Source organism: Corvus cornix, chromosome 20 (genome assembly GCF_000738735.6).
Source record: "Corvus cornix cornix isolate S_Up_H32 chromosome 20, ASM73873v5, whole genome shotgun sequence".
Lineage (NCBI taxonomy): Eukaryota > Metazoa > Chordata > Aves > Passeriformes > Corvidae > Corvus > Corvus cornix.
The window spans coordinates 1,739,459-1,748,468 of NC_046349.1; positions in this window are offsets into that span (position 1 = coordinate 1,739,459).

Here is a 9,010-nt window from a genome sequence, read left to right on the forward strand (position 1 = left end):
CCATAAGGAACAAAATGTTCTAGTTTTCCTCTCATTGAGGGTATAAGAAAAATAAGAGGCAAGAGGTAATAAAATTAGTCCAAGCTTCCCTTCACACGAGTTCATTTGTTATCTTCTGGGTCTTGTTTCAGCTTCTGCCTGCACTGGGTGTACAAACAGCATTTTCATGAGTAAATAATTTCTAGTGTTCTTGAAACAAAAACACAGCCATCTTTTAACCCTTGAACTAACTGCGCTCCTCCCAAAAGGCACCCACTCGATCATCCCCAGCTCTTGAATGTTGTTGGTCCTTGTTCCCAGAGAAGCCAAACAAAGGCTCTCTCTGCCCCCTGTTGGGCAGTTCGTGGTGGGAAGGGATGGTACCATTAGAGCATCAGCACCTGGCACAGTGTAGAAGCCTTTACTGAGGACAGAGTAGGAGAAAATCAGCTGCAGTAAAACTGGAATGTGTTAAAATTAATGTCACTGGGGCAAATGGTATAATCCTCATAATGGAAATGCTTGCTACAGTAATATAAACATTTCTGTGGATGGAGACAGTATTAACTGAACTGGATCCCAGCCATTCTGTACTGCTGGCTGGGGCCCTCACAAGTGTGAGACAACAGAACAAAGCACTTTGCTTAGAAGACACCCATGATGGCATCACTGGTGTCCTCATTAGGCACTCTGTGACATTTACCATGGTGTGATCAAACTGGACCATCAAACACTCCATGTGTCCCTCTGCACAGAAAGGCTGTGCTGGCTGGAACAGCAGTTATACACCTCTGTGGTGATCTCTTTACCCATTGCTTTTCCTATCCCGTGTCTTCCTCCCCACACTTTCCCTTGCCCTAGCTCTGGACACTCCCTCGGGTTCTCCCTATCGGTTCCTGTATCCCAACTCCGCCCATGCATCGCCCCTGCGATCTGACAAAACCCCCCTGCACCCGCCTCATGAGGTCTCTCTGCCTCTGGGGATTTCTGGGACAGGATGTAAGATTAAAGATCCTCTAAAGCCCTCGTGGAGGACCCTTCTTGCCTCCTTCGCCGTCACTGTGTTGTAGAGCTGATAGCGGGCCTGAGCAAAACTGCGGAGCTGTCCGAAAAGGACTACAGGAGGACAGAATGGAAGCCCTGCCCTAAGAAGCCCCTGCAGCAGGGAAAGCTGCAGCTTGCTAAACTAAACCTAGCATTACAACACACCTCTTCCATCTGCATCATTCACCATGGGGATTCTTCTTCACGCCTCACTAAACCACTATGCAGAGTAGAACAACACTGGTTTCCTAACCAGGGTCTCCTGAAGGCCACCACCACAATATTGTAGTGCCTAAAAGGCAGAACTGAATTTGTGTTTGCAAATGTGCATCTGAGTTTGTGGAAGGGTGAAATAATTGCAGTTTGCATGGCAAGGGCAACCTGAGGTACAGAATATGACAGTAAGTGTTTTTTTTTTCTCAGTGGGTACCACTTTGAGACATGTAGGGAGTGCTTTGTCAGAGTATTTGGCATCGTGCTGCATTTACTAAGGTCAGTGATGTACTCTGGACTTTGGTCCCTGCAGCCTGGCAGAACACCAATCAAAAAATAGGAAAGAGCAGAGAACGCTTGTCATGGACATCTAGAAAATGGGTATGAAATTAAGGATCACTACAAAGCCTGTCCTAAGGGCTGAGGCAGCACCAAAGGGGATGATGTGCTGTGGGTGGATAGAACTCTGTTCTCCGTGCTCACAGAGCACTGCATTATTTGTCAGACCATCCTTGCCACTCTTTGGTGCCCATCTTCCACCTGCTGTGACAAATGAAGTCCTGTGAGCAACAGCCTCATTTTCTGTGTGTTTCTAATTCTAACTCATACAGATCCTCCCAGTGTCCTGTCAAGTGAAAATCTTGTTGAACAAATCATTCTTTTTATAATAAAAAAATCAGATTGCAGAAAATCCTTCTCATAATGTTTATAACATATAAATCATCCCAATCAAGCCACTAACTGGCTTTGTATGGGGCACTTGTGTCAATATCATCTGCATTACAGAGGCTCAGACTGATGTTTTCCTCCTGGTCTTGACATCTACAGCACTTCCTAGCCACGCCAGTAAACCCAGTTGGTTTTTAAAATACATTTCTGAAGAAATGTCATATTCTTAATTTTTAAGCAGTGGGGCTTTTCGCCCTGAGTTCCACAGCTTTTCAGTGACTGTGAAATACGTAAATTTACATCCCAGAACTTCCCTACTTGAACTCCTACAGTAAATGAAACAGTCACGTGATATATAACATAAAAAACATCCTGTTACTGTGTCATGGACTCTTTTGGGTAATAGGGTTTAGTACTCCTCTTTTTCCTGTTCCTTCTTCTTTTTCACTACATCCTATTCTCTCCCTTTCATGACTGTCTTGTGCCACCTGGTGTCCCAAATTCACCAGTGACAGCAACAATGAATGGACCAGGGTGTATAGGAGCAGTCAAGGCATGAAATACTTACATGAAAATGTAGTAAAACACTGTGTGCTGAGACGTATTAATCTTTTAAATCAGAGGGTCAAGATGAACCATGCAGCTAGAGTGGCTTCTCCTTAAGCATTCCTTATGCACCCAGAAACCACTGAGAATGTTTTTTCACTGGAGCACCTTCACACCAAGTGGAGCTGATCTGTCCTCATTTAATAAAACAAGTGATTGTGAAGGTAAGAGAAAGAATATGTGAATGCCAAAGGAGAGCAGGACCCAACACCACTGTTGGCAAAACGATCCTTTGCTGTAGAAGTTTTTCCACTGCCTGTAATGCATCCGGTGGGATCTGTGGAGCTGGCAGGGCCCCAGATCCCCTGCTCACACTGTAGAGCACATACCTCACTAGTCACAGCTACCTGTGCAGCCAGGCAGGCACAGAGCTCCAGCAGCATCCTTAAAACATAGACTACCTTGGACTGCCCAATACTATTGATGTGTTTTTCTAACATACCCAGAAAATACTTGCAAACATTTCTCTGTTCCAGATACTTCCATGCTTGTACTGAAGCTGCAAAACTAACAGTGCTCTGAGCCACAAAGGAGACAAGAGGAGACTGTGCTGATGAGCAAGAGCCAGGAGAAATAACTCCTGCTGTGCTGTTGGCTCTACAACAAACTTTAATACTCTGGAATTACTGACTTCTACCCACAGAGCTGCTCACAGGTACCTTGGGGAAAGCTTTAAAGCAGAAGAGTTGCTCTAAATCCCTTTTGTCCTGCTAACTTGACAACACTCCCTCTCCCCCCAAATATTTTTGACCTTTATGAACTTAGAAAAGGGATTTACATGTAACAAAGAAATTACTCAGGAATCCAGGTTTGTGCAAGAGAAGAAGTCATGCAACTGTGATTATTCTTCAGCTGGGGTTTCACCATGTGTTCAAAGAAAATAGTCCAGTGCAGGATGGTAAGCTCTCCCGTCAGTCTGTGGCAGGATAGACATCATCCCTTGCACGTCAAAGAGCAGTGCTAAAAATGCCCATTTATTTTCAGTGCCCAAACAAAAGACTTGGAGAGTTGATCTGGTAGAAAAAGTCATCAAAGTAAACAGGTTTCCTTCCAGTAGCCATGGAAGAGTGCAGAAGAGTCCAGCATTCATAATTTTTCTAGAATTTATAATTTTTTCCCAAATCCTCTGCCCTATATCTACAAATTCCCAAATTTTCCACACAGTCAGATATGTGCCTTCAGCACCAGACATCCACGGTGTCCCACACAGGCTGCAAACAAAGGCCCACCATGTCTCATTCATCACTTTCTCCAGGCTTTCTCCAAGTGAAGCCAAGGGCAAATGGGAGCACAAAACATGGAGAAGGACAAGAGTTCCCACAAGCCATTGCATCCCTTTAACTGAGGTATGGGCAGGGCAGGAGGAGTGATCCACTGTGCTCTCATTAGAACCATCCCCATTTTTCTGCTGGGTACTGCCTGAACAAGTAGAAGCTGTTCAGTGGAAAGAGGCTTTTGGGGAGCACCAAAGAAAAACAAGACAGGCAAAGATAACCCACAGTTCTGTGGGAATAAACCAGGAGCCTCTCACTGAAGACACCCCTGGCTGCTTCCCCTGTAGACAGCAATTTGGATTTTATTTTCTCTTTCAGATCCAGAGCTAGAACAAGACAGAGAAAAACCCCAGCAGAAATGGTGCTGAAAACCACAGCCCCAGAGAAGACTCTCTCAGGAAGAGCACAGTGACACCACCCCACCCATCCCCACACAGTAGGGTCAGCTCCATGCAGGATGACCCCACGCCGCATTTATCCAGAGCAGTACTGTATTCATTGGGCACAGCCTGGTTCTTTGGTAGCGGGGAAGTGCCACAGAAGTGGCTTCTGTGAGAAGCTGCTGGAAGCTTCCACCGTGTCTGACAGAGCCAATCCCTGATGGCTCTGAAAATGGACATGCTGCTGGCCCAATTAGCGCCTCTGTGATGACAATTTAAGAAGAAAATCAAAACAGCCCAAGGGCAGTTTTTTCCAGGGGTGGCAAAGAGCCGCTGCTGCCGTGGCCATCCTGGTGCAGCGCGCGGTGATGCACCGCAGCGGCCACCATCTCGGTGCGGCCCATGGCGAGCCTTGCCTGCCTGGCCACCCCTAGCCAGCTGCTCCGCGGGCAGAAGGACAGGGGTGGCAGTGGCTTCTTCTTCCTGGCGCCCTGCAGAAGGAGAGGCATTAAATAGCGCCAGCGCCGTGGTGGTCACCACTGCCCACGGAGTGGCAGCAGGGCTGCCTGGCTGGCAGCGGAAGCAGGGTGAACGATTTCCTGATGCAGAACCTACATGAGATCAACCTCTCGGCGCTGTGGGGTGCTGCAAGAATCTTTGAATTGGTGGAACTTGTTGGCAATGGTACCTACGGGCAGCAGCTTTTCTTCTATATAGAGAAGAGGAGGAAGGGAGGAGATATGAGGGAGAACAACGTGGTGGCACCAAGGGCAGTGGAAAAAGAGGGGAGGAGGTGCTCCAGGTGCCAGAGCAGAGATTCCTCCACAGGCTGTGGTGAGGACCATGGTGAAGCAGGTTGTCCCCCTGCAGTCCATGGGGATCCACGGTGGGTGCAGAGATCCACTCGGAGCCTGTGGGAGAAGTGCTCACAGCAGAGTGAGTGGATACCAGAGAAAGCTGTGATCCAGTGGGAGACCCGAATGGAAAGAGAGGGCCCTGCTTCCAAACAAGAGCAGCTTATCCTTAGAGGACTGCACCCCGTGGACAAGTGACCCACGTCGCAGCAGTTTTAGGAAGATTGTTTGCCTGTGGGAGGGACTCACGTTGCAGCAGTTTTGGCAGGACTGCTGCTCATGAGAGTGGACCCATGCTGGAGAAGTTAATGGAGAATTGTCTCCCATGGGAGGCACCCCACAGCATAGCAGAGGAAAGACTTCTCTCCCTGAGCAGACAGAAGAAGATCTCGAGTGCTAAACTGACCAAACCCCCCACGCCCTGTCTCCCTGTGCTGTTGGTGGGAAGGAGGGAGGGGCTGGGGGGAAAAAGGTGTTTTAAAGGCTTATTTTACTTCTCATTATCCTCCTCTGACTCTGTTAACCATAAATTTACTTTATACCCTTAAATTTGAACCTGTTTTGCCCTTAGAGTGTTTTCTCCCAGTCCTCATCTCAACTCATGAGCCCTTAGTTAACTTTTTTCCCTCTATTCTGCCCAGCTGAGAGCAAGAAAGGGTGAGTGAATGGCTTTTGTGGGTGCCTGGCGTTTGGCCAGTGTCAAATCACGACAAGTATCCAGCCTGCCACGGCTTTATCCCTTCCCTGAGCACCTTCCTTACCTTTGGTGAACAGTGTGGTGGCCCTGAAGAAGCTGTTTTTCAGCTGTTTCCAGTGAGCTTCCTGCCTGAAGTGCCAGGCTGAGCAGGGAGGGCAGTGCTCCAGCTGTCTGGGGACTAGGACAGGCTGGGTCATGTCCCTCTGTGTGGTGGGGGAGCACCAGAACAGGCACCCCACCTGTTGATTATGGGAGGGCTAGACTCTACCAGAATCCCCAAAAGCTGCTGTAGGTCCTGCTCTGGGACAGGGAGGGCACCCACAGCCTGGCAGGTTCTGTGTCCTCCTAAGCACATCTGTAAGTCCCAACACAGCTGAATTCACAGTTGAAGTATCTGTTTTGTAGGTACAAACTCACAAAATAAAATAGCAGGAGCCCAAGTCTTAGCAAATGCCACAGGAACCTCTCCAAAACAAAAACTTCCCCAGGGGATGGATAAGGCTCTGTGCCACACTTGCCACCTACCTTCCGCTGTGACTTCTTTCAGGCAGTTTCTTATACCTGAAAGGTAAATCTTGGAAGTGATGCATACCCTGACACCTGACACTAGGGCAAGGCAGGGACCAGCCGCAGGCAGCACCCCGAGTCCCAGCCGGCTTCCCAGGCTCTGCCAGCTCCCAGCACGGAGCATCCTGCACCCCAAACACCCTCCGGTCCTGCCCTGCACCTCGGCTCTGCTGTCCAGTCCCACATGGGCGGGGTACCAGCTCCAGCCCCCTGCAAGCTGGGACTGCCTAGAGGACAGGAGCAATTCCTCTGTCACCCTCCCGTGTCTGCCAGGACACCAGGCATCCGTCAGGAAGGGGATGCAGCCGGCTGGCTGAGCTGGGACCTTGTGCACTAGGAGGGGACAGCTCGGTGTTTGTCCGTGTGCCCTGTGCTGGGGAGGACACCTTGCCCAAACAGGGGAACCTGAGTACTCTGCTTACATCGTTTTCCTACCGGGTCTTTTGTCAGAACACCAGCGTGAGGGAGTTCATTAAACCGATTCGCTGTGGCAGAAAAAAAAATCCCCAGATAATGAGAAAAGCTGGAGCCAACCCAGGCAACCTGCAGTGCTCTCTCCCGAGCTGAGGCAGCGGCAGAGGCAGCTCTGAAAGGCGACAGTTAAGACTGGCCCGTGTCTTCAGGCAAAAAAAGGCACAAGACCCCGGGGACAACCCTATGTCCGGCATCCGTACCCCCGCCCCGGCAACCGCAGCCCTGCCCCGGGCAGCATCGCATCCCGCCGGGACTCTGTGCCAGCCCCCAGCGCTCCCCACACCGACGCTGCAGCCACCTCCAGGCACCGGCACCCACAGGGCCCAAAGCCCCCGCCCCCTGCCCAGCACAGCCTGCGCTGCCCCCTCCCCTCCAGGCGTCACCCGAGCGGGGCACAGGGGCCAGTGGCCGCTGCCAGCAGCAGGAATCCGGGCAGGGCGGGAAGCAAAGGCCGGAGCCTTTGGAGGCTCCAAGCCTTAAACATCAGCTCCTGCAGCTGCAAAAGCTGCTCCCCAGGTCCTGGCTGCAGCAATTCCCAAGGCTGTCACGGCCTTCAGAGCACACCCGGGGATTTCGCATCCCTGTGGCCTGATGCCGGCTCTCGGCCCAGGAGTCCCGGTGACTCCAGCAGGAAGGGGGGCAGAAGGTTTCCTGCCTGCTTTGGTGGCATTGCTGCAGGGGCCGCTCCTGTCAGAGCCCCCTCTCTGCTGGTGACAGCTTTGCTCTTGGGGACACTGTTCTGCAGCAGCCCAGAAGCACGAGCAATGCCCAGTGCCGGGAGTGGTGTCAGTGGGAACCCCCCGTGCACAGGGACCCCCAGCCCCGGGGTGGCCGTGCCAGCACCCCCAGGGACCTCCAGCCCTGGGAACCCGGAGCAAGTGGAAACCACAACTCTGCAAATGCTGCCTGTCCCCAAAGGAATTGCAAAGAGAGCTGGGGTGTGACAAACAAGGACAATTTATTTATAGAAAAGCAGAAAAAACAATGAACTACAGAATGTATTTCCAATACAAGAATCGTTGTAACAACAACAATCTATAAAAAGTATTTACATATAAAGGACCTATCTATTTAGTAACCTATTTTGTTAGGTTACTAAAAACAGTAACCTAACAAACGTATTTACAGAATAAAGCACCTATATAAAAAGACCAAACTTACAAATGTATTTACAATATAGGGGCTCTACAGAACAACTGGAATCTAACACACATATTTACAGAAGAACCCAACAATTTCAAAAACATATATGCAGACAGGTCAATGTCTGTCTTCCCTATCAGTCCTGGAAGAGAAAGAAACAGCACGGCCACTCCAGCCCTGCCCTGAGAGCTGTTCCCTGTGTCCCCAGGCTGGCACACACTGGCAGAGTGGGACTCCGCTGCCAGCATTGAGCCCAAACTGGGGCTGGGAGCCGGGCCCCAGCCGCTGGGATGGGGCTGGCGTGGCCCAAAGCAAGCGCAGGGCAGGCTGGGGGTGCTGCTTGTGCCGCCAGAATCCAGGGCCCCCCTGGGGCACCGTGTCCCTGAGCGGGGCACCCAGCCCAGCCCTGGCCTGGCAGCAGGGGACCCACTCTGCCTGTGGGCAGGGCATGGGGAGCACCTGCCTGTCCTGCTGCTGGGGTCGGTCTTCATCCCAAAACCATATCTTCATTTTCCTTTTCCGCTTCCATATCCACCTCTATCTCTTCTTCCTCCAAATCCACCTCCATCTCTTTCACATACTATCCAAAATCCACCTCCATCTTCTGCACATAATCTTCCGAATTAACCTCCATCATCTCCTCTCCATCCATCTCCATATCCACTTCCATCTCTTCTATGGTCTCTCTGGCAGCCTGCATGAGGGAGCACAACCTCACAGTGGGGTGGGTCCCTGTTCCACACCATCCCCACAGGGCTCCAGCCCACCCAGGCAGTCAGGGAGTGCCCACCTCCCTGGAATGGCACTGTACCTTCACTGGGACAGGAGTGTACATCCTGCTGGGATTGGTGCTGAGATCCAGGCAGCAGGAAAAATTCAGGACTAATACCAATAGCCAGCAGCAGCTGAGGACAGTCTGGTGTGACCAGGGTGAAGGGTGGTCTCCGAGCAGACTGAAGGCTCTGCTGGCTACAGGGGAATGGTTGTGTTGTGCTTGAATAGATGAATCTGGGAGCTGTGATGTGGCAGGAGTTCCAGGGCCACTCTGCATTGGAGGCTGCTATCACAGAATGATCAAATCCTTGAATGACGTGGCTTGGATGAGTTCCT